Here is a 26,389-nt window from a genome sequence, read left to right on the forward strand (position 1 = left end):
TTACATTTTCTCTGCCAGTGTCCTCTGTTTCCCTCCATGAACCTTTGAATGGCCCGAGTTCCAATCTCCTTTGGTGGAAGTGAGATGAAGATCACGGGCATGCTTTGGAAAATTAAGAGCATTATAGAAGCCCTGGGATTGTTTATTTTATTAAAATTTTTTTTATTATTATTAATTTTAGTTTTGGCTGCGTTGGGTCTTCGTTGGGTCTTCATTGCAGTGCATGGACTTTTCTCTGGTTGCGGCAAGTGGGGGCTACTCTTTGTAGTGGTGCATGGGCTTCTCATTGCGGTGGCTTCTCTTGTTGCAGAGCACGGGCTCTAGGCACGCGGGCTTCAGTAGTTGTGGTATGTGGGCTCAGTAGTTGTGGCTCACAGGCTCTAGAGCGCAAGCTCAGTTGTTGTGGCACATGGGCTCAGTTGCTCCGTGGCATGTAGGATCTTCCCAGACCAGGGCTCGAACCCGTGTCCCCTGCATTGCCAGGCAGATTCTTAACCACTGCACCACCAGGGAAGCCCAGCCCTGGGATTGTTATCTTGCCCGACTGGCATTTGTTTTTTTTGGGAATTCTTGACTTTTCTCCATTACTGCGAAAATGTTATTCAAGAATAAGTCAAAAGTTGTCATAACCACTTAGAACCTGTGGAGGACTGCCAGCTGCCTTGATGAACTGCTTGATAGAGGCAATGAGCAAGTGCTTACAACTGCTGGAGATGCTTCCTAGGTTATGACTCAGGAAAGAACAAGGAGGAAGAGGGACACTGTCCTCCTGAGGGGACTGTGCCTTCCCAGAGGATGGTTGTGTCATGTGGCAGGGAAGAGCCCACATGCCACAGCCTGCCTGCTGGGGCTGGAGCCCAGCTTCACCATTAGCTGTGTAATCTTGAGCAAGTTACTTAACCTCTCTGGTCTCAGATTCCTGTTCTGTATAATGGGGAAAGTGATTGTACCAGAGTTTGTCAAGATTAAGTGGGTGGATCCCGTAGCACACTTAGAATAATTCAATAAATGCTGTACTTATTGTCATTTGTTTACAGTAATTGCATGTATGGGCGCTGAGCCCTGTGTAATGGGTACATTGCCCATTTGTTCCTCACTGCAAGGGCAGAGGCATTACCCCATTTTATACAGAAGAAAAATGGAGGCCCTGAGAGGTGACATCTCTTGGTATGCTAGTAAGTGGCAGAGCTGGAGTTTTTACTAACGCAAGACAATTTAGCACCCATAACTCATTCAGAGTTCACCTTAAAAGGTTATCAGTAATATTTTAAATAACTGATTAATACAGTCTGTGGTCCTTGACATTTGCAGTATTTAAAAAAAATTGAAGTATATAGTTGTTTTACAATGTTGTGTTACTTTCAGGTGTACCGCACAGTGATTCAGTTGTGTATGTATAACTGATTCTTTTCCATTATAGGTTATTACAAAATAACCTTTTTTTCCCTTATAAGTTATTACAAAATATAACAAAATATTGAGTTCCCTGTCCTAGACAGTAGGTCCTTGTCTATTTTATACATAGACATTTGCAACATTTGAGGAAAGTACACAGGGAGGCTTCCTGGGTAGCATGGGCTGTTCTGGAAGCATCTGTGTGGCGCTACCAGGCTCCCGTGGTCCAGCTCCTTGCCTGTGTTCCTAACTGCCTGAAGGACAGCTCCACTGGGGACCCCGCAGATACCCCAATTTCTACAGGTCCCAAATCTCATTACCTTCCTCCAAAACCTTTTCCTCCTTCCATGGTAACTCAGATGAATGGCCTCTCAATATTCCCCTCCATTCTGGCTGGAAATGGTGGCTCCATCTTTGACTCTCACCTGCACTTAAAACTGGTAGCCACGTCTGGAGGACTAATGTCCCCAAGTCTCTTGACTTTTTCTGTCCCCATTTCTAGTTGGGGCCAATGTTAGGTAGGGTAGGCAGAGCTGGTATAACAAATAGGTCTCAAAGCATAAAATGACACACAATTAATAGATGGTTTGTTTCTGCTCATGTAACAGTATTGGGTGAGTAAGCTGGTCATGGTATGGCTCTGTGCACACAGCCATTCATTCAGGGATTCAGGCTGATGGAGTTTCAGTCATATTCACTGGGCTTCCAAGGATACTCTGAGCTTAGCATCATCACCACCAGCTGGAAAGGAAAAGGCAATGAAGAGGCACTCTGGCAGCTTGGATGGGAAGATCTGACACGTGAGTCCACCACTTCTGATCACATCCCACGTGATCACAGCCAACTGCAAGAGTGGGGGTATCTTGGACATCACCAACCCTTCAGGCTTGCTGCTGTCTTCAGAACAGTATCCTTAATGTGGCATTCAGAGGCCTCCACAACACGATCTAGTCTAACTTGCCTGCTTATCTTCTGCTCTAAGCCTCCAACAGCCTCGGCCAACCCTGGCAGATCCCATGCTCCTTCTGGGTCAGGCCATGCCCACTGGCCAGCCTGTGCCCCTGCTCTGATCAGGGCACTGCTTCTCATCACTCATGGTCTGAGTCCTGCCCTCCTTTAAAATGTTGTTCAAAGACCACCTTCTTCCTGAAGTCCCTTCATGCTGTCCTCAACTGAAAAGGATTCTTCTCTGCTCTCTTCTCCCCCCTCATACACTTCTCTTACAGCCACAGGAGAAATATATTGGTCATGCTTCCTATTACAGCTCCTTGTTCAATCCCTTGTCAGACTAAAAGCCCTCCTTGTGTTTTGCCTTCCTCTTAATGCAGAATAAAGCCAACACACAAAGCTATCATCACCCATTTTTCATAGATATTCCTAGGTTTCAGTTTTTTTTCTCTTCCCCACGGCTTGGTCTGGCCACCTAGAAACATCCCTATGTCCTTTCACATTTCTGTACCTTTGCCTCTGCTGGTTTCTCTACCCGGGAGGCCGTGATGCCATCTCCATCATCTGGTGAACTGGTGATTACATCATGTGATGCATTCCTCAGCCTTCCTTCTACCATTTGTGTCCACTCCTCTGGCAGAACCTGTGATCACCTCTATTCTAGTTCATCATCCCAACAGATGTGAATTCCTTGAGAACCAGAACATCCTGATAGGTTTTCTGGAGACATGATGCGAGCCTAATGTTTGGTGCATAGAAGGATTAAATCAGCATTTCTTGAGTGAGGGCGCCCACCCAGCCGAGTTCATTCTTGTTGCTGGAGAACTGTGCAGATAGATTGCTTGAATCTAATGATAGTGCAGTTAGGCCTTCTCGAATGAACAGTTTCTTTTGTCATTTGACGCCCCTACTAAGATGGCAGAGTGCAAGCACATTATTCACTTATCAAAGAGGCCCAGCGTAGGTAAAAATCTGGGGAAAACCCAAATCACATAATGAAATACCAGAGAAAAAAGAAAAGAAGTCTAGGAAACTATATGTGAACAATGAACTTCACATTCTTGAACTGCTTCTTTTTTAAAAAAATTGAAACATCTCCAAAGAATACAGCCTTAAGAAACTTGGCCCAGGTGTATTTAATTTTCCAGAACAATATACTGATGATTCTCATCTGGGAGCATGAATTCTTAACCCTTGGAGGCCGACACCTACTGTTTGTTAACTACTCTGAAAGCTTTAGGGTTTTTCCAAGGCAAGAAAATGTCAGGGGGTTAAAGTTCGAGGTTCAGTGAACTTAGAAGAAAAGATTTCTGGGTTGGCTTAGAGTTGGTTCAGGTAGGGGAGATGAAGCAATACAGGTGGGGTCTTCAGAAAGAGTAAAAGAGAGTTGGATGAGTGACAGCACCTTGCATATTTCATGGGATTAGGTTCTTGAACATGTTCTCAATCATCTGATCTGGGGCAGGAGAAGCCAGCAACATACCCATTTTTCACTTTTATTTAAAGCTTGAATTTAGACTTCTGTTGTTCTGATTGCAATGCAAATTCAGAATATCATGTATATTCTTTCAAGTTGAAGTTTTTAAAGGCAATAAAGAAATAAACTTTGAGCTGGGAAGAACAGCCTGGTAGCTTTTGGGGAAGGTGCTAGTCTTTCTGCAGGAGGGTTCTATCCTTGCATTGTTAGATTTTTAGTTCTCTAAAGATGCATCATGAAAGCTTGATTTTAAATGTAGGCTCACATGTAAGATGGATGCTCTTTTTTTTTTTTTTTCCCAAATGAACGAGTAATTATCAAAACAGATAAAACACGTGACTGGAGTCCTCTTAGCATTTAGGCAAGCATCCTCTGGCAGCTCACAGCCGGGCCACAGATCTAGTGGCTGTTCTCAGCTGAGAAATTCTATGTGGTTGGGCAGGACACACCTCTTCCCATCTTCCTTCTGAAACATGACGTGGCTTTTGCCACACGTCAAAAAACCTGTGTCAAGTCTCACTTCCTCAGACATCTTGAGGAAAGGCTGAGGACTATATTTTTCCCAGTTAGTTGGAAATTTCCAACAGTGTTTAAGATGGTTGGAGGGGCTACATAATTTGTAAAAGATATGAAACGCATGGATATTTGTGAGATCTCCTTATTCATTCTGCAAAACTGTAGATAGGCCCAGTTTCTATCTGATATTCTTTGGCACATTTGCATTTTGTCCTGAAAGCTCTAGAATGTTTTGGAATGACATTTTCCTTCGTTCTTTCTCTCATCACCACCCCCACCACTGACTGACTCTCCATTTGGAACTCAAGATTCTCAGGGTGGTGATATAAAAGGAAGATGCCCAAATATTTGTACCCTCTCTTTCTACAGAATTTGCTAGAAATAACCAAGGCTAGGGTCTTTGTAGCATTGCTGTAGGACTCTGACCTGGGATGCAGAAGCCCTTTTGCCCTTCCCTAGCCATGCCCTGGAATTTTGTCCTATAGACTCTTTTTAAGGTTACACTTGAGGCTCTCATATCCTCCTATTAGACGTGTAATATCTCTTTTCACATGCATCCACTTGATCATTCATTCAACAGCTATTTACCAAGTGCCTACTTTTCACTATACACTGGCCTTGGTAATCAGGGTATAATGGTGCACAAACCAGACACAGTCCCTGCTCTCATTGGGCTCACAGGCTAGTAGAGGAGCAATTACAACAGTCACAACAGTGAGGTGGGGGGGGGTGATAAATGCAGACTGAAAGGAGAGCACTGAAGAAAGAGATATGGTTCCATGAACATATGGAGCCACGCTGAACCACATGGAATGTAAGAATCTGACCAAGACAATTTCTTAGGGAGCAATTTTTGAGCAGAGATTTGAAGGGCAAGTAGGAATTCTCCAGACGGAGGTGGGGTTAGGCGAAAGAGGTTGTCTGGGAGGGGGAAGAGCATGAGCAAAGACCCTGTGACAGGAGTGGGCATATATTTGAATGGAGACCCTGGCTGGAGCTCAGAGTAGGTAAAAGTCTGTGAGGTCAAATCATGGTGAGTGTTCTAGGCCATGCTCAATGTTTCCTCCTTGACCTGAACAATAGGAAGCCAAGGAGGAATTTAAGGTGGAATGTTGAGTTTTGAGAAGAACATTCTGGAAACGGTGGGGAAGAGATTAGGGCAGGTTCAGGGAGGATGCTGGGGAGTAGTTCATGCAAAAAATGTCAGTGTCTTGGGTTTGTACGTTGGTGGCCATGGAATTGGAGAGAAGTGAAGAGACCTAATTATTATTAGGAGGGCAAATGGACAGGAGTTGGTGATGGGTTGGCTGTGATGTGTGGGTGGGAGGTGGAGAAAATGGTGCCAAGGGTGGCCCCTCAGATTCTACTCAACAACACTGGATGTAGGAAGGACCATTCCCTCAGAGAGGAGACACAGGAGGAGGGAAGAAGAACTGGGACTGGGAGAGACGATCTTAAGATCAGATTTGGACAAGTGGCATTTAAGATGCCACATGGAATTTATGGTTCTGAAATCCATAGGTGAGATCTGGGCTGGAGATACACATTTTGAAGTCATCTGTAAATATCCAGTTGGATATTTAAAATTTTCCAGGTGGGCTCAGTTTGGTTGTATTTAAGTCAGGATACTGTACTAAATTTACAAGGTAGCGAAATTACTTCACACATCTAAATTCTCTGCTGATGAGAGGACAATTATAAGCCTCAGTGGTCTTCACCCACTGAGGGTGAAGTAACAAACATAATTTTTACTCTTAAATCAGTATCTCTGTGAGCCTTTCTGTGTCTTGGAGCAATTCCTTTCACAAATGATACTACCTTATCCCAAGCCACACTCAAAGAGGAAATATTGGGTTGGCCAAAAAGTTCGTTTGGGTTTTTCTGTAACGTCTTATGAAAAACCCGAATGAACTTTTTGGCCAACCCAATAAATGGTGGCAAGCATGGCGATGGGCTGAAGAAGCAGCCTGTATGGGTTTCATGTGGTGCACCTCTTGTTTCAGACATCCTTACTCAAACATCTTGGAAGAATCATGGCTCATGCTCTCAGGCTACATCAGTAGTGCCCAGCTATTAACTGCAAAGGTTTAAAAAATCTTTAAAACAACAATCCCCAAATTGTTTTAAAAAATGCAAAATACTTCTTACCTCTTGACATTTTCAAGGATCCCCAAACCATTTAATATTTTGAAAAGACTTGGTTCTATAACATAATAAATTACATTCTAAAAGTTGAGTCATTGATACGGGGCATAATATTACCACTACCACCACAATTACTGACCACTAGGCTGGACATTAACTTACTTAAATCTATTTGGTAGGTGGTGTTATTTCTCCTACTTTCCAGTGACAATATGGATGCTTTCAGAGGATACAGAGCTAGTTAATGGCAGGATAAGGACTTGAAATGAGTTGTGCCTGACTCCTAAGTCAGTGACCTTTAGCAGAGGGGGGTTCACTTTTGGGGACTTGACACTTATTTTATTACTTATTTTCTTTTGCCCCATAGATGGTTCACTCTCTCTGTAGAACTAGACCTTTTGAATGGGTCTTTGTTCCATTCCTGCTTTATTTAAACAGTCAAAATGTAGACTAGCCACCTGAAAAATAGGGTTTTGAAGGTGGTCTGTTAACCCATTACCCCTTCCTCTTTCTAAAGTGTCTTGAAGACAAAAGCCACCATATGAATGCTAGCTATCATTGTCTTCATTCAGAACCATGAAAGAAGCTCCTGGTTGGAGATGAGTGAGCCTCTGTCTCTGAAAACTGAATTTTTGTTTCTTAGCTGACATATATGGAACCAGAACTCTTCCACGGTGGGAAAGATAAATCCCTTGACTCTGAAAAATGAATTTGAGGGGTGGTTGGTTGGAGAGCTCAGCTATTGTGTTGGGTCCTAGTCTGAGGGGTGGAGGAAAGAGAGAGAGAGAGAGAGAGAGAGAGAGAGAGAGAGAGAGAGAGAGAAAAGAGGAGAGGAGAGGAGACAAGAGGTACTCCTCAGATATTTGTTTCAGTTGGGAAATGGGGACATTTTATGTGTGGAATCTTATACTTACCATACATAGTGCTTTTTGCCCAGAGGCTCTCACAAGAATGCATTCTTTTTTCTTTCTTGTCCACACCCATCAATGATAATCAACGCCACTTGGGTGATTCTGGAAGCTAGTCTAAACCAGCTACGCTACTTAATAGTTGTGGGAATGCGTAGAAGAAGTTTCTTCATTGAAAACTATTAGAGGAATTTATAGGCTGTCAGGGTGTAATTAGCTGTGAAAGATTTGGCAGGGACATGAAACTGACATTCTTCTCTCATCTTTTAACCCTGCCTCTTTCCATAACTGGCACATCTTCCCTGTGTCCTGGCATTGTTGTCGTGTTGTTCTGCTCTTTGAATCTCTGTCCTGGCTTGGTTGTTCTGAAACCTATGTTGTCCTTCCCTCTGTGTTTCTATGAGCTCTGTTAATTGCCCCTCCACTTGATACTATATTTGTTTCTCTAGCCTTCCTTTACTAAGATATGGATCCACCTGAGCAATTATGTCAGACAGGCTTTCTGCCGTTTTGCATCTGTGCTTGCATGGATGTGTATGATTTAAGGCCTAAAAATATATTTTATCGGTTACTGGCTATAGAAAGTCAAGTTTGACTCAGAAGTTATCAGCACTACTTAAAAGAATAAGCTTATTTACCTATATACGTTTGAAATATGTATATTTGGGGGATAAAGACTACTTTGAAATTTGAGGTTCAATTGTTATGAGTTTGCTCAGGTACTCACTTTGAATAAAACTAACAGCCTGTGGAAAATTATGACTATTTGTTTCCATTTGGATTAATGTTGCTTATAGAAAATAAGTTCCCAGAGGGCAGGGGCTATAGCTCATGGATATTTACAGCATCCACTGTGAAAGAATGCCCTGTTCTTAGTAGACACTGAAATGAATGTTTTAGAAATAATGATAGTTTTGCAGTTCCTCAAAAAATTAGACATAGAATTACCATATGATCCAACAATTTCACTCCTAGGTTTATATCCCAAAGAATTGAAAACAGGCACTTAAATACATGTACATGAACGTTCATGGCAGTGCTATTCATGACAGCCAAAAGGTGGAAACAACCCAGATGTCATCAACAGATGAACAGATAAACAAATTGCGGTATACACATACAACGGAATATTATTCAGCCTTAAAAAGGAATGAAGTATTGATACACACTATGATATGGATGAATCTTGAAAACATTATACTTAGTGAAAGAAGCCAGACACAGCAGGTCCCATATTGTATGATTCTGTTTATATGATACATCCAGGATGGGTAAAGCCATAGAGACAGAAAGCAAATTAGTGGTTGCTGGAGCAGGGGAGAAGGGAAATAGGGAGTTAATTGCTTAGTGAATACGGGGCTTTTTTTGGGTAATGAAAATGTTTCAGATCTAGAGGGAAGTGGTTCACAGTACTGTGACCATACTAATTGCCACTGCATTGTGCACCTTAAAATGGAAAATTTTATGTTACGTGAATTTCACCTTAATAAAAGTAAGGAACCACAGCAAACACCCACTGAACACTTGCTGTGAAGCAGGCATCATATTAAGCATTTCACATAATTCTCTCATTGAGGTCACATGCCCCTCTGTGATGGGTGATGAATTCCTTCCATTTTACAGATGGAGACCGTGACAGAAGCCCAGAGAAATTAAGCAACATACTCTCCTTCTGACAAGCTTTCCAGAACCTCGAATTCCCAGAGTTAAGTATGGTGACTCGAAGAAACTTGGAGGTAGGTGGTTCTGAACTGCTTCAAGTTTGAAAGAACATCTCTTGGCTCTGAATTTGGACACTGGGTGGTCAGGGATTCAGAGGCTGTGGTTCTGTGTTTAAAAGGAATGTTTGCAGTTCTGGGTGGATGCAGGGGTGTGCTTTAGAATTCTTTGCGGATGATGAAATTTGAAAGGCCAGGGAAACTTCCTGGTGGGATTGCATGATTAGGGGTTTCCTGGAGGGGAGTGTAGGCAGGCTGATGTTAGGATGGATACACAGGATCTTTCAAAGTGGCATTTGGTTCTGAATTCATACTTGACTGGTCGCTCCTCAAGTTTCCTTGTAAATTTTTCATTTATAAAATTTTAGCATATAATCTCAATGAATCAGTGGCTAGGGATATAAGGATCTTCAGATACGCAGGCCATGAAATATCTGGGTTGACCATATTTCCCATGTTCTGTTTTTTCCTTGTGGTTTGCTAAACATGATTTTATAAAGACTTTTCTATTAGGACCTGCCTACCATACTGGGGTACTTTTTTCTTTCTCCATTTATTTGCTCCCTCCCTCTCTCACTTACACATTCACTTATTCATTAAATCACTCACTTACTTATTCACTTGCTCACCCACTTTTTCCCATTAGCTCGCACATTCTTTAGTTCACTAACTCCTTGATTGATTGAGTCATTTAATCTATATAAACAATACATGAATTTACATTCCCACCAACAGTGCAAGAGGGTTCCCTTTTCTCTACACCCTCTCCAGAATTTATTGTTTGTAGATTTTTTGTTGATGGCCATTCTGACTGGTGTGAGGTGATACCTTATTGTAGTTTTGATTTGCATTTCTCTAATGATTAATGATGTTGAGCATCCTTTCATGTGTTTGTTGACAATCTGCATATCTTCTTTGGAGAAATGTCTGTTTAGGTCTTCTGCCCATTTTTGGATTGGATTGTTTGTTTTTTTTGATATTGAGCTGCATGAGCTGCTTGTAAATTTTGGAGATTAATCCTTTGTCAGTTGCTTCATTTGCAAATATTTTCTCCCATTCTGAGGGTTGTCTTTTGGTCTTGTTTATGGTTTCCTTTGCTGTGCAAAAGCTTTTAAGTTTCATTAGGTCCCATTACAGCCACTATGGAGAACAGTATGGAGATTCCATAAGAAAACTAAAAACAGAACTACCATAAAACCCAGCAATCCCACTACTGGGCATATAGCCTGAGAATACCATAATTCAAAAAAAGTCGTGTACCACAGTGTTCATTGCAGCTCTATTTACAATAGCCAGAATATGGAAGCAACCTAAATGTCCATTGAGAGATGAATGGATAAAGAAGATGTGGCACATATATATACAATGGAGTATTACTCAGCCATAAAAAGAAACAAAGTTGAGTTATTTGTAGTGAGGTGGATGGACCTAGAGACTGTCATACAGAGTGAAGTAAGTCAGAAAGAGAAAAACAAATACCGTATGCTAACACATATATATGGAATCTAAAAAAAAAAAAAGGTTCTGAAGAACCTAGGGGCAGGACAGGAATAAAGATGCAGATGTAGAGAATGGACTTGAGGACATGGGGAGGGGGAAGGATAAGCTGGGATGAAGTGAGAGAGTGGCATGGACATATATACACTACCAAATGTAAAATAGATAGCTAGTGGGAAGCAGCCACATAGCATAGGGAGATCAGCCCGGTGCTTTGTGACCACCTAGAGGGGTGGGATAGGGAGGGTGGGAGGGAGACACAAGAGAGAGGAGATATGGGGATATATGTATATGTATAGCTGATTCACTTTGTTATAAAGCAGAAACTAACACACCATTGTAAAGCAGTTATACTCCAATAAAGATGTTAAAAAAAAAGCAATACATGAAAAGTCACTTGTAAAAATGCAAATGGTATAAAAATACATCCAGCTAAATGTGAGAGTCCTCTTGGGCTGAGTCTCCCGGCTCTCTCTCCATCTCATTCTGGGCTGCATCAGGACCACCTCCCCTTCACAGTTCGTAGTTCGGTGTGCAGGCTTCAAGACTTCTTCTAGACATTTATTTTATATGTAGATGTATACTGTAAGGGTTTCCCCACATTGTATATCATAATGATAATGGATTCCTGTTCTGGAAAGTCTTTTTAAAACAGCACCTATTAAGTTTTTGACTTTTAAATGTATTTTAAAGCAGTTTTATTGTAAAACTTTGTAGAACTTTGCAAGTCACCCTAGAAATTCCCTCACTCGCACCAAAAGTAATCACTTTTATGGATATTATGGCATTACATTTGTTGCATCATTATGGTTTAATCCAAAGTATGCAGCCCTACACACTATAGGTTTTTCCCATTAAAAAAAGCTTTAACATTTAAACCTGAAGAACCTGGGCCCTCTGACTTGAGGAGTATCCGCCAGTCTGGAGTTTGCTGACTTCACACTCACGGTGCAGATCAACATGCTCCTCTGTTCTCTGTCCTCCTATAAATAGGCATTTGGATCCAGAAGTCTTACCAGGTCCAGGTTTAGCTCCTGGACTAGAATATCGTAGGTGGTGCTGTTTTCTTCCATCACATACATGCTCATTTCTCCCTTGTTTTTTTATATGATGTACATTGTCTAGATCTACTCATTCTCTGAGCACTGCAGAATGCTGATGTTCTAATTACATCATTTAGTTTTTGTTTATCCCAGCTATATTAGCTGGGATAATTTTATAAGGAGATACCATCTTTCATCTACTCTTTGGTTACCTGGTGGTATAGTTCATATAGGAAAGTAATATAACTATTTGGCACTCTCCTTTTACTTACTTAGTTTTCAAGATAATGTATGGGTTCCTTGTCATCCTTGAAAGTTGACCAGTTAGGGTTTTAAAACATATCATTATGAGCTCATGGATTTAAACATATTTGATGAGTTTCAATCTATAGCAATTCTCATCCTTATGGGGGTTCACATTGTCCCATCTTTGACCCAGAGAAGCTCTTCAAGTTAGGCCTCTATAACTAGTTGCTCTTGACATGAATCTAGAACTGAGTTCATCACCATTTCTAGGCTTTTCCGGTGGACAGAGCTAGGAAAACACATATGTATGTATATGTCTATATCTATGTCTGTTTATCTATCTATCTATCTATCATCTATCTATCTATCTATCATCTATCTGTCTATCTATCTACCTATTATCTAAGACAAAATGCCTTGTGAACTCATACTGATTTCTAATTCAAGTTAAAGACTACAGTGTTTGTACTTTACTTCCTCTGTACTGCATGTGTATCTCCTTTATTTCACACCCAAAACCTTTGTTCTCAAGCACACAGAATTAGAGTGGTAGAATTGGAACGTCCCATAATTACTCACTTGCTTTATTCCATAGTATATACACAACAGTCTCAGAATAACTACCTAATGCTATTACCACCAAGTATGATACCTGAAAATGGTTAACTTCATTTTGTCACATATGCTACCTTCATTCTCCCTCTATTTTTTATGGTTTTACTATCTACTTGTAGGCAGGTCTATATTTATATAGTCATATAGACTATAAAGTCTCCCTTTATAAAGTCTCATTAAGTTTTAGTTCTTCAAGTAACCACATGTTAAAATGCTCACCACCTGCCTTGTGTGCATGCTTCTCTAGTCATTTTGGTTGTCTGAAGCTTGTGCTCTAGTAAATTCCTCAGGAAGAACTCAAGGGAATATTTTCTGAGATTCTTCATGACAACAACAGTTTCGCTGCTCTTTACACATGAAGGTGGTCGGTATTGCTGAACATATGTCAAATCAACGCTATGTGTGATGTGGGATTTTCCTTTGCTCTCAAGGTGACTATTTGGACAATTGGCCAAATTTGAATAAAGTCTGCATAATAGGTATTGGGCAATAGTATTGTTAATTTTCTTACTTGGATAATAATATTGTGGTTATGTAAGACAATGTTCACAAACTTCAGTGATTAGGGATAAAAGTGCATCATGTCTGGAACTTATGTATCTAGCTACACACACAAGATAAATGGTAATATTGGGGGGAATCTAGGTGAAAGGTACATGGGAATTCTAAATTCATTATACTATTCTTCAACTTTTCTGTAAGCCTAAAATTATGTTGAAATAAAAAGTTAATGTATAGATATGCATTTCTCAATAGACATATAAATATGTACATATGCCTATTTATGCTAGCATTCATAATTTTACTGGTACAATTTTACTGTATCTTTTGAGTTACATATTTTTTCAAAGATAAGTAGTAGAGACTTTTTATGATGCTTAAGAACTTATTAATATATTTGGCACAATAAAATATGGCATCTCAATGATGGATCCAGAAAACACACAGGGAAGAAAGCCATAAGTATCTTCTTTGTGAAGAAAAAGAATCCATTGACAATGCAGAGATACAGAGATTAATTCTTGATTCATTTTTCGTAGATGTTCATTTCTGCCATATTTTCTTAATCATTAGCTGAGACCTTGTTCTTTTCTTCTGCTACTTTTTTCCTTTAAAGCCAAATAAACATGACCAGACGTTTATTATTATTTTGCATTGAGTGTCCCAAGAAGATTTAGATTTGTGGTTTCAAAGTAAACAAACAAGGGACAGATGTGAGGGAAATGCATAACTAGATGGACTTTAGTGTGTATCAACTTTCTTAGGCAAATTCATAAAAAACCAAGTTTCTCCTCACTGTACTCTGTCCTTAGGAACTAATGTTCTAAAAAGGGGGAACAATTTCCCAGTAAAATTAACTCTGGGAAGATGTTATGGATTTTAGAACCATTTCACATCCTTGCTATTTTTTTAAGGCTTATGGAGACAGACCATTGTGTAGCTAGTGAGGTATGTGTGTGGGTGCTCCCTGATGGGTTATGTTCTTGTTCTGATATCGTGGGCACAGGTGGATGTAAATGCCCTCATGCTTGGATATCCTGGTTTCTTTGTCCAAAATATGTTCATCTTTTCCACTAGATGTCAAATTCTTGAAAAGTGGAAGCACGCCTTAAAGATATGACACAAATCTTCGTCATCTGCAGCTCACAAATGGGCTGTCTTTGAAGCTTGTTTCTATGGCAACAGCTTGAAATTCAAAATTGCATTTTTCTATGGACACATGATAGTTAGGTTCCCAGGCCAGCTGACTGAAATTTGCCAAGGCCGCCATGTTAATTTCTGTAGTGTTGAAGCAACACTACAGACCCTAATCACCAGGTGTGCCTGTGGTCCAGAGAAGTGTCTCTCAATCGGGCCAGGGAAGGCAATTTCTTAAGGCCCTGCTGGCTGCATACCTAACACTATCCCTGCACTAATATCCTTGGAGCGTAGCTCTTTTCTTACTCCTATGCTCAATGGTGTGCATGCTTCTTACTGACTACCAAACATAGGCACGCTCTTCAGGAAGTATTCATGGCCTTCAACAGCATGCTCCATCTTTCCCGTCCCACTGTGTGCTATTTCCCCACCTGGACACATGCCATCTGAAGCCTTGCCTGAACATGCCCCAGGCTTCCTTGGTTTCCCACCTTCGCTTATGCTGTTCTTGGCACCCCAAATCAGTTCCCATTTGTGTCTTCCTAAGAGATGCCTCTTCTTTGCTGGCTCATCTCATATGCCACCTCCTTTCCTGATTTCTCCCAACTAGAATGCATCTTTCCCTTTTGTGTACATCCTCATCCTGTCTTATGACATATAATATGATTTTTATGGGATAATGTTTTTTAGACTATTATCAATTATACCTGGAGGGCGGGGATCCTTGTCTTACCCACTGCTGAGGATCCAGCAATGCCTAGCACTGTGCTTGGGGTATGGTGGCTACACAACAAATCCTAAGGGTGTTGAACAGCTTCCCTGCCTCCCTGCCACCTCCCACCCCCATCATCCTTATACTGAGAGGGGGTGGGCTGCATGTGCAAGTGCTGGTAGGAGGCCAGGGAGAGGAGCTGTCGTTGTTGCTTTCCAAACATTAATGTCCACAGACGGCTCTAAGTGCTGTCTACCTTTGGCTCTGAGTCAGATATAATAAAGCAAAATCAGCCATTACGAGTAATGCTCTCTAAGTTTTGTTGTAAGACTCACAAAAGGTGCTTGCTGTCCATGACTGGTGTCAGATACAATAAATATAATTAATTTCTGGAAACACATAGATGAAATTACTTAAATCATGGCTTAATTTGTTTCCAACCCTCTGAATTTCCTGGGTGGAGAGCAGACCACGTGGCCCTTTGCTGGGAAGAAGAAGCAAGCTCTTCTCCAAGGTTTGGCTGTAGGGACAGTGACTCTTTCTGGGCCTTTTAAACTTGAAAGTGGAAAACATTGGGCTCTCCATATCCATCTCTTGGGGACTCACTGAAAGAAAGTTTATTTGAGCAGGAGAGGTGACCTCTCTTTTCGTCTCTGATTATATTTTCACATCTAATAAAGTCAAGAGTGGACTTTGCACCTGCTTCCCTGAGTACAAATTCAATGAGACCACAGTCCTGGAAGTGAATGGCACTGAGTTCTTTCCTCCAAGCTAGTATTGCCAAGGAACTCCTTGTCATGGGCCATTATGGCTTTGGAGCTACTGCAATGTAAAAATCACTGATTTTATGAGCTCGAGACATCCTTAGTGTTCATCCAGTCCAAGAGCCCCATTTGACAAATAAGAAGGCAAGCCTTGGTGAGCTGGGGGTTACATGGCTGAGTGTCAGTGGCTGGGTGAGAACCAGCTCTGCTAGGATCTTTTCTACCTCTTGGACTTTTCTCAAATACTCCTCCAGGTGAGATTCTTTTTACTATTTCATAGATTCCATGATGGGAAGGCTTGGTCAACCAGACCATGAAGTCCTCGCATCTATTTAACTAATATTTATGGAGGGCTTACTATAGGCCAGGCACTTTCTAGGTGCTAGGAATACGATGATGAACAGCACATATACAATGCCTGCCCTAGCGAATCTTCCACTTTACTGGGGCAGCCAGATACTAGAAAGGATAGTTTAATGAATTTTGATGAGTGTTGTAAAGGTCAAGTGTAGGGTGCCTGGAACCTCTAACTGAAGGGGCAGGGTTTGGCTGGAGGAAACTGAACTTATTTTAAGTAAAAGGAACAGCATGTGCAAAGGCCCAGAGTTCAGTGAGAGCTTTCTCTCTGCTTACCCTCATGTCCATAGTTACTCTAGACTCCTTCATGGCCACAACCTGCTTCTCTCTCCAGCCTCATCTCTCCTGCCTGCACGCTAAGATACACCTCAGCATTGTTTTTCAATTCTTTGCCCAAGCTTTTCTTTATTTTCATGCCTTTGCACATTCTGTCGCTCTACTGGAAATGTGAATTGCTTCCAGCTCCACTCATGCATTAGGATTCAGCTTTCAGTCTGACCCTCCTGGACTGTTTTAGCTAATTCTCCTATAAGATATCATAACACCCTATGTATACTTCCACAGACGTCAATGTACTTGTGTATTTGCTTGCCTGTGTCCCTTGCTGGCCTGTGAGCCTTCTGTGGGGGTCAGAGGTGTGTCTTATTTGTCTCACTGTGCCTCACACAATGTGGAACTTGATAGTTACTCCCAATACATGTTTGTTTTATCAATAGATAAAGAAATATAGGTCTCTTGACTCCAGCCCAATTCTCCTTTCTGCCTCCTTTTCCTTTATGTTGTCTGTTGCTCCATACATCTACCCTTCCTTCTATCCACAGGTATTTTTGAGAATCTGCTATGAGCTTGGCCTTGAAGCTGCTCATGGTCCAGCCTAAGAGTTGGATGGGCAATTAGATAAAAGATAGCTTAGCAGGGTACTTGATGTCATAGGAGTTTAAACAAAGGGCTCCAGAGCGTCAAAGGTGGATCCATATGTCTGTCTGGGATAATCTGGGAAGGCTTCACCAAGGTAGTGCTGTCTGAGCTGGGTCTTGAGAGATGAGGGAGATTTGCCCAGTGAGGAGCTATGGAAAGTAAGAAGTTCAATGTTCACGGAATGGAGGGTGTGTACCTCTTGGGGGTATGGGGAGTGAGGATAGGGAAGGGTGGGTGGCAAGAAGAGAGAGGAGTGAAAGCCCCATGGAAAACACTCTTGCTTGCCTCTATAAGCAATAGGAGTTTTATTGTGTAAGCCCTGGGAATCCTACTGAGGTTTTTCAGCAGGGCAAATCTCCTGTTTTGTAGGAATCTGATGGTACCTCCCTGGGGCCATCCTAAGAGAAATCCGGGAGATAACAAAGGCAGACCCTGCAAGTGGGTTTTCAGTGCTGGTCTGCCATGTGGTCCCCTGTTCTTCAGCTGCCTTCTCTTTCAGCATCCCCTAGTCTGGGGATCACCACAGGAGGAAAGAAGAAAAGGTTAGAGGGGTAACTGGCTCATTTGCAAGTATTTGTCTGTCTCTTTTACCTCTGGAGGAATGGCAGTTTTGAAATACTAGTGATTGCCAGCCCTTTATGTTACTTATTAGGCATCCCATATTGTTTGGCATTGACTTAAAAATACGCATACCAAGTCTTCCTATTTCAGAGCTGATGAAAGGACTCATTCTTCCTGGACTCCTCTTGTTATAACAACAGTGGTAAATCTCTGCTGACTGATTGGAGGAGGCCATTGAACTTGACAGTAACAATTACTGAACAGAATGTTTACATCAGGGTACCCATGAACCATCCAAGTGCTTCAGCTGCACAATTAACAGGACCAGCTAAAATTCTACATCATTGTCATAATATTTACTCTGAAAACTCACAGTTGGACTGAAGTTTCTATCGCAGGCTCTGCTGACATCAAGGAATCTTAAACTTCCTTTTTGACAGGGAGGTTTATGGGGACCATACACCGGCAACCAAAACACAATTCCTCTTGCAGATGCTCATTGAATTCATGGACTATTAACGATTGATGTTGGATTAGAGATCATCTATTCAGTTGTTTCTAAACTTGGCTGAACCACAGAATCTAGCAGGGAGACTTTAGAAATTTCTGGATTCCTGAGCTCCACCTCTGGGAACGAGGACGTTGTCGATATATTTTCTTAAATGCAAAAGTTATTCTTCCAGTTATGAGAACTGCTGATCTCATTTTGAGGATGCTGAAGGCTGCAAGATTTAAGTCACTTGGAAGGTCAAACCAACCCAGAAGGCTCGGCCTCTCTGAGTGGAAGAGATGGATACTAGTGACCCCTGGGGAACACTTTTGTTAATAAAATGCTTTTGTTAAAAAAGTCTCAATTTTGACTTCAAGGGAGGCACCTTCACAGTGTTCCTAAGAGTGGATTCTTTGACTGCCCTCATAGAAAATGTCTCAGGTGCTTGTTAAGAATTCAGATCCCTGGGATCTCCTGTAGACCCACTGTATCAAAAGCTCTGAGGGTAGGGCCCCAGGAATCTGTATTTAAACCCACCTTTCATGTGTTTCTGATGCACATTAAAGTTGGAGAGCCATTGGGTTTTCTCTCCTTTTGTATCAATTGGCACCTCCCTGTTTGTGGCTGATTGGTCAGTGCCAGCTGACCTCACGGGAACTGAAATGTGCCAACCAGGAACACATCCAGTGCTCATTCCTTGTGCCATTTGATGCTGAGGACTGCACACTCTTGAAATGCTCTATCTGGTGATTTCCATGTCCACCCCCCTTTCTCTATGTCATCCTCTGTCTCGCTATATCATCCTTGGACTTACCTCGTTCTTGGACTCCTCTTCTTCCCCCGCCCCTCCTGAGCAATCACACATCTCTCTTGATTCCTTTACAGTAGCAGTGGTGATTTCTGACTGCCTTTCACCAGCCCAGACTCATTCCCTGAGCTTCAGCCCCACCTGTACAGCAACTTGTCCAGTACCTGCATTTGGATGTCCCACGGTCCCCTCAAATCCACCTGGCTGAATGGAGCTCATGAACCTCCCTGAACACCTGTTCTCTCTCCACTACTTGAGTTGATGGTGTTGCCATTCATCCACTTACAACCCCAGACTCTTTCCTTTCACTTTACCTCCATCCATGAGCAAACCCTGCTGATTCGGGCTGTTAAATATACCTGAGTCAATTATATCTCAATAAAACTGGAAAAAGTATACCTGAAATCTCTTGTCTCTTTTCTCTCCTTTATGCCATTGACTTACCCCGGACCTCCATCATCTCTCACCAGGGACTTATGATATCCTTTCTAAGCTAATCTGCCCACCAGTCTTGTTCTCCCTAATCTATCAATCACATTTTCTCCAGAGTGATGTTTTAAATATCTGGCCACACCACTCCTTGTGATTAAAACCCTTCAGAAACTCTGCATTGCCTTCAGGACTCCTTAGTGCGCTACTCAAGGTCTTCTAAGCTCTGCCTGTTCCTCCACTTAGCGCCTGTTCATCACTTCCCCTCTCTTTCCCTGGGACTTTACATTCTAGCCATTCTGAGTTACTCTGCTCCCTGGAGCCTTGAGGCATTTTCAGAGGAAATTCCCAGTACCTGGAACATCTTTCTATTACTCTTCCCTTCTCTCTCCCGTTCTATCTATCCATTGAGTCCCTAAGCATCCTTCTAGACGCAACTCTGTCCCTCTGAAACCTTGGTTGACCCTCTGGCAGGGGTGTGGCCTCCACACTGTTCACCATCCCATCCCATCCCCACCTCCATCATAAATCTGTGTGTGCAGATTTGTTTGCACGCCTACTACCCCTCCTTGACTAGACCCATCTATTACGTCCAGTGCTGAGAATTGTGACTGGTTCTTAGTAGGTCCTTAATTAACACTTCTTGGGTGAATGAATGGATGAATTATTCATAGTGTCTGACTTTTAGAACCATATATCATATAAAAATCTATACTTTTATTTTAGCCGTTCTTCCCATTTATGAAACACATGTCATGAGTTCATGTGCTGGCAGTAGAGTTCATAAAAATAACTATGCATTCTGATTAATTGACTCATATTACCTAATTAATTTACCCATTAAGGGGTCAGCCAGAATCTGGGCATGAAGCAAATATACTGTGGCATGGATCAACATTACAACCAAGTCCCTTAAGCTGATAGGAAGGGGTTTTAAAAAACAACCAAGGTTACTAGGCATTACTTCATCTTTTACAACACATTGGACACTTTTTTTTTTAAAACGAAAGGAAACCATATTTCATCACGGTAAGGAAGAATCATGCTAGTAATGGAAAACAAAACTATTCTAACATTTTAGCTAAAATCATAGTGTCATCTGTAAGTAAAAAGAAGTTTGAGATGCCCAAGTGGGTCTATATATTCTTGGTCCTTTTGTCCACTGAAGGATGCCTTGAGTGGCTGGAGCCAAGTCCCATCAGCAGGCAGTTAAGTGTTGGGGTGAGACAGGGGTGTGGGATGAAGGAAGCAACACATCAGTGACGCATCCTGGGAAATAATTAGGTTTGAGCACAACACGCTTAGACTGCAAAGCCGTGAACATGTATTGACTTGTCCTCTAGGCCAGGCACGGGGTTTTGTCTTTTATATAACCTATGCCATTCAATCCATGCCACCGCCCTATGAAATTACGATGAATTTCTTAATTTTACAGATGTGGGAGCTGTTAGTTGATCCTTGGTAGTTCAGGAAGTAGCTGGGGAATTAGAAAACATGCACCTGATCCATTCCCTTGTTAAGATTCAGAAGGGATGGCAGTTAGCTTGCCTGAACTCAATGGGAAGAGACACAGCTCACAATTCCTCTGTCTTCTTGTCCCCCAATGGACTGTCCCTTGATTCTCTCTGAACTCATGCCTCTTGGGTTCCCACCCCTTGCCCAGATGGCACAGGTGGCTGTATTGGGTTGCAGAACAGCCCAGACTGACACAGCTGCACTCTCTTTGCAGAAGGGCTTGTCAGCTGAAAACATCTCTGTCAAGCTCACAGTGGGAGAATGGAGTGTGGTGTTTGACCTCAAAATGCCCCGTTCCCTCTGCTCCTGCTGGCTATGGACAGTTGTGACTTTCATGACATCAGAGACTGGTGTTAGAGTAGTAGGGGTGTTAGAATAGTAGGGGACCAGAGCGTTAGTTCCTCTTAATTCCCAGATGAGAACACAAGGTCCCTGGGGGCGGGGGTGAACTTGCTTGTCCAAAGTCACAGCAGTGCGTGTGTGGAAGGTGAGAGTTCCCTAACATGCCAGAGCTCTTGTCCCTCCACTGCCAAGGCTCCACTACGTGCCAAGTTCACCAGCACTCTCCTTCCTCCCTGCCCAGTAGACAGTAGGTATCATTTTTAAAATTTTTATTTTATTTACTTTTTTATACAGTAGGTTCTTATTAGTCATCAATTTTATACACATCAGTGTATACATGTCAATCCCAATCGCCCAATTCATCACACCACCATCCCCCCCCCACCGCGGCTTTCCCCCCTTGGTGTCCATATGTTTGTTCTCTACATCTGTGTTTCAACTTCTGCCCTGCAAACCGGTTCATCTGTGCTATTTTTCTAGATTCCACATACACGTGTTAATATACGATATTTTTTTTCTCTTTCTGACTTACTTCACACTGTATGACAGTCTCTAGATCCATCCACGTCTCAACAAATGACCCAATTACGTTTCTTTTTATGGCTGAGTAATATTGCATTGTATATATGTACCACATCTTCCTCATCCATTCGTCTGTCGATGGGCATTTAGGTTGCTTCCATGACCTGGCTATTGTAAACAGTGCTACAATGAACACTGGGGTGCATGTGTCTTTTTGAATTACGGTTGTCTCTGGGTATATGCCCAGCAGTGCGATTGCTGAATCATATAGTAACTCTATTTTTAGTTTTTTAAGGAACCTCCATACTGTTCTCCATAGTGGCTGTATCAATTTACATTCCCACCAACAGGGCAAGAGGGTTCCCTTTTCTCAACACCCTCTCCAGCATTTATTGTTTGTAGATTTTCTGATGATGCCCATTCTAACCGGTGTGAGGTGATACCTCGTTGTAGTTTTGATTTGCATTTCTCTAATAACTAGTGATGTTGAGCAGCTTTTCATGTGCTTCTTGGCCATCTGTATGTCTTCTTTGGAGAAATGTCTATTTACGTCTTCTGCCCATTTTCTGATTGGGTTGTTTGTTTTTTTAATATTGAGCTGCATGAGCTGTTTATATATTTTGGAGATTAATCCTTTGTCTGTTGATTCATTTGCAAATATTTTCTCCCATTCTGAGGGTTGTCTTTTCATCTTGTTTATGGTTTCCTTTGCTGTGCAAAAGCTTTGAAGGTTCATTAGGTCCCATTTGTATATTTTTGTTTTTATTTCCATTACTCTAGGAGGTGGATCAAAAAAGATCTCGCTGTGATTTATGTCAAAGAGTGTTCTTCCTATGTTTTCCTCTAAGAGTTTTATAGTGTCCAGTCTTACAACAGTAGGTATCATTTTATTGATTGGTGCCTAATTCAGTGATGCTCTAGCAGCACCCCTGGTCTGCACTTTTGCCTTGAAGTTGAGTTGTTTCCTACACTCTCAGGATGAGGTTATCACAGTCAGGTTCTAAGCCTCTTTCCTATTCATTTCTCCCTCCTCCTAGGTCTTTTGGCCTTTTCCACAGCATACCTTCCATACTGGTGCCCTTCAAACACAGCTTGTAATTTTTCTCCCTTGCTGAAGCTATTTTCCCTGCCCAAACACCCTCCTCTCCTCTCCTCTCTCTGTGTTTTGATCATTAATAAGAATCATACTACTTTAAAAAAATACTTTATTTTTTATTTATTTTTAATTTCTAAATTTTTATTTGGTCATGCCACTTGGCTTGTGGGATCTTAGTTCCCTGACCAGGGATCGAACCTTGTCCCTGGCAGTGAAAACACAGAGTCCTAACCACTAGAAGGCCAGGAAATTCCCGGGAATCATACTACTTTTAAAATACCCTCTCCAACCACTTCAGACCACAGGGAATCCTTATGTTAATAGTCATGGCAACTCCATCCTTTGAAACTCAATATATCCTGGCTAGGCCGGTGTTTTCCAGAGTAATTCCTGGAAGATGTGCCTCTCAAAGGACACTTTTCTCCCTGTATTCTGCTCCCCCTGAAGGATGGGTCCATGACTAAGTCAGTCTGTGAAATGCCAAATGTTTTCTCTGCTTCACGGAGACTCACATTGCATGTCAGCACACTAAGGCTCTGAGAAGTTCTGCATTATAGAAACGGGCTTAGCTTTTTCAACCCTGTACTTCCCAAATTTACGTCCTTGGAACCTTTCATCTATGTGACTCTATTAGCATCCTATTGAATGCTTTTTGGGGTATGCTCTTCTAAGAAGTTTATGACACACAATTAGAAATTTATAGGACTTATCTTCCCAGTCACACTGTGTAAGTTCTGTGCTCTTTATCTCTCCCAAATGGCCAATAGAATGTTAATTTATTTCTTTCTTTTTGAGAAGTTTATGTTGTGGCAAGCGCTAAGAAAAGTTTGCTTGTTTGCCAGTATGGAGTCCTGGTGCAGAAAAGAATTTTTTTCATGCTGGGATAGAGCAAAGATAAGGAGTTGTCAGCAGGAAAGGTAGAAATTGTCCAGAGATGAGAACAACTTAGACTTTAAAGTTTTCATGAACTGTAAATGAGATTGGGTTTAGAAAGGCCAAATCTAGGTTCAAGATGGCGGAGTAGAAGGACGTGTGCTCACTCCCTCTTGCGAGAGCACCGGAATCACAACTAAGTGCTGAACAGTCATTGACAGGAGGACACTGGAACTCACCAAGAAAGATGCCCCACATCCAAGGACAGGAGAGAAGCTGCAATGAGACAGTAGGAGGGGCGCAATCATAATAAAACCAAATCCCTTGGCCACTGGGTGGGTGACTCACAAACTGGAGAACACTTATACCACAGAGGTCCACCCACTGGAGTGGCTTCCCATTCCCACGTCAGGCTTCCCAACCTGGGGGTCTGGCAACGGGAGGAGGAATTCCTAGAGAATCAGACTTTGAAGCCTGGCAGGATTTGATTGCAGGATTCGACAGGACTGGGGTGAGTGGAGACTGCACTCTTGGAGGGCACACACAAAGTGCTGTGCACATTAAGACCCAGGGGAGAGAGCAGTGACCCCATGGGAGACTGAACCGGACCTACCTGCTAGTGTTAGAGGGTCTCATGCAGAGGTGAGGGGTGGATGTGGCTTACCATGGGGACAAGGACACTGGCAGCAGAAGTTCTGGGAAGTACCGCTTGGCATGAGCCCTCCCAGAGTACTCCACTAACCCCACCAAAGAGCCGGGTAGGCTCCAGTGTTGGGTCACCTCAGACCAAAAAACCAAGAGGGAGGGAACCCAGCCCCACCCATCAGCAGACAAGTGGATTAAAGTTTTACTGAGCTCTGCCCACCAGAGCAACACTCAGCTCTACCCACCACCAGTCCCTCCCATCAGGAAGCTTGCACAAGCCTCTTAGATAGCCTCATCCACCAGAGGGCAGACAGCAGAAGCAAGAAGAACTACAATCTTGCAGCCTGTGGAACGAAAACCACATTCACAGAAAGACAGACAAGATGAAAAGGCAGAGGGCTTTGTACCAGATGAAGGAACAAGATAAAACCCCAGAAAACAGCTAAATGAAGTGGAGACAGGCAACCTTCCAGAAAAAGAATTCAGAATAATGATAGTGAAGATGATCCAGGACCTCGGAAAAAGAATGGAGGCAAAGATTGAGAAGATGCAAGAAATGTTTAGCAAAGACCTAGAAGAATTAAAGAACAAACAAACAGAGATGAACAATACAATAACTGAAATGAAAACTACACTAGAAGGACAATAGCAGAATAACTGAGGCAGAAGAACAGATAAGTGACCTGGAAGACAGAATGGTGAAATTCACTGCTGTGGAAAAGAATGAAGAAAAAAGAATGAAAAGAAATGAAGACAGCCTAAGAGACCTCTGGGACAACATTAAATGCAACAACATTCGTATTATAGGGGTCCCAGAAGGAGGAGAGAGAGAGAAAGGACCTGAGTAAATATTTGAAGAGATTATAGTCGAAAACTTCCATAACATCGGAAAGGAAATAGCCACCCAAGTCCAGGAAGCACAGAGAGTCCCAGGCAGGATAAACCCAAGGATAAACAAGCTGAGATACATAGTAAACAAACTGACAAAAATTATAGACAAAGAAAAATCATTAAAAGCAACAAGGGAAATATGACAAATAATATACAAAGGAACTCCCATAAGGTTAACAGCTGATTTCTCAGCAGAAACTCTACAAGCCAGAAGGGAGTGGCATGATATATTTAAAGTGATGAAAGGGAAGAACCTACAACCAAGATTACTCTGTGCAGCACGGATCTCATTCATATTTGATGGAGAAATCAAAAGCTTTACAGACAAGCAAAAATGAAGAGAATTCAGCATCACCAAACCAGCTTTACAACAAATACTAAACGAACTTCTCTAGGCAGGAAACACAAGAGAAGAAAAGGACCTACAAAAATAAACGCAAAACCCTTAACAAAATGGTAATAGGAACATACATATAGATAATCACCTTAAATGTGTATGGATTAAATGCTTCAACCAAAAGGCACAGACTAGCTGAATGGACACAAATACAAGACCCATATATATGCTGTCTACAAGAGATGCAATGCAGACCTAGGGACACATACAGACTGAAAGTGAGAGGATGGAAGAAGATATTCCATGCAAATGGAAATCAAAAGAAAGCTGGAGTAGCAATACTCATATCAGATAAAATAGACTTTAAAATTAAGAATATTACAAGAGACAGGGAAGGACACTACATAATGATCAAGGGATCAATCCAAGAAGAAGATATAACAATTATAAATATATATGCACCCAACATAGGACCTCAATACATAAGGCAAATGCTAACAGCTATAAAAGAGGAAATCAAGAGTATCACAATAGTAGTGGGAGACTTTAACACCTCACTTACACCAATGGACAGATCATCCAGACAGAAAATTAATAAGGAAACACAAGCTTTAAATGACACAATAGACCAGATAGATTTAACTGATATTTATAGGACATTCCATCCGAAAACAGCAGATTACATTTTCTTCTCAAGTGCACACGGAACATTCTTCCAGATAGATCACATCTTGGGTCACAAATCAAGCCTTAGAAAATTTAAGAAAACTGAAATCATATCAAGCATCATTTCCAACCACAACACTATGACATTAGAAATAAATTACAGGGGAAAAAAACATAAAAAAACACAAACACATGGAGGCTAAACAATATGTTACTAAATAACCAAGAGATCACTGAAGAAATCAAAAAGGAAATCAAACAATACCTAGAGACAAATTACAATGAAAACACGACGATCCAAAACCTATGGGATGCAG

At 41.7% G+C, this 26,389-nt stretch overlaps 1 protein-coding gene across 8 annotated transcripts in view; it reads left to right on the forward strand.

Annotated features, from left to right (window-relative positions):
- Positions 1–26,389, forward strand: part of SETD4 (SET domain containing 4) — a 431,158-nt gene that overhangs the window by 181,502 nt on the left and 223,267 nt on the right. For all 8 annotated transcript variants that reach the window (XR_014015954.1, XR_014015955.1, XR_014015956.1 and 5 more), the window contains one exon: positions 9,013–9,125. The gene's annotated coding sequence lies outside the window, so the exon portion shown is untranslated. The remainder of the gene's footprint in view (positions 1–9,012; positions 9,126–26,389) is intronic.

This window comes from Mesoplodon bidens, assembly GCF_964165515.1.
Source record: "Mesoplodon bidens genome assembly, chromosome: 5".
In the NCBI taxonomy this organism is placed as follows: Eukaryota; Metazoa; Chordata; class Mammalia; order Artiodactyla; family Ziphiidae; genus Mesoplodon; species Mesoplodon bidens.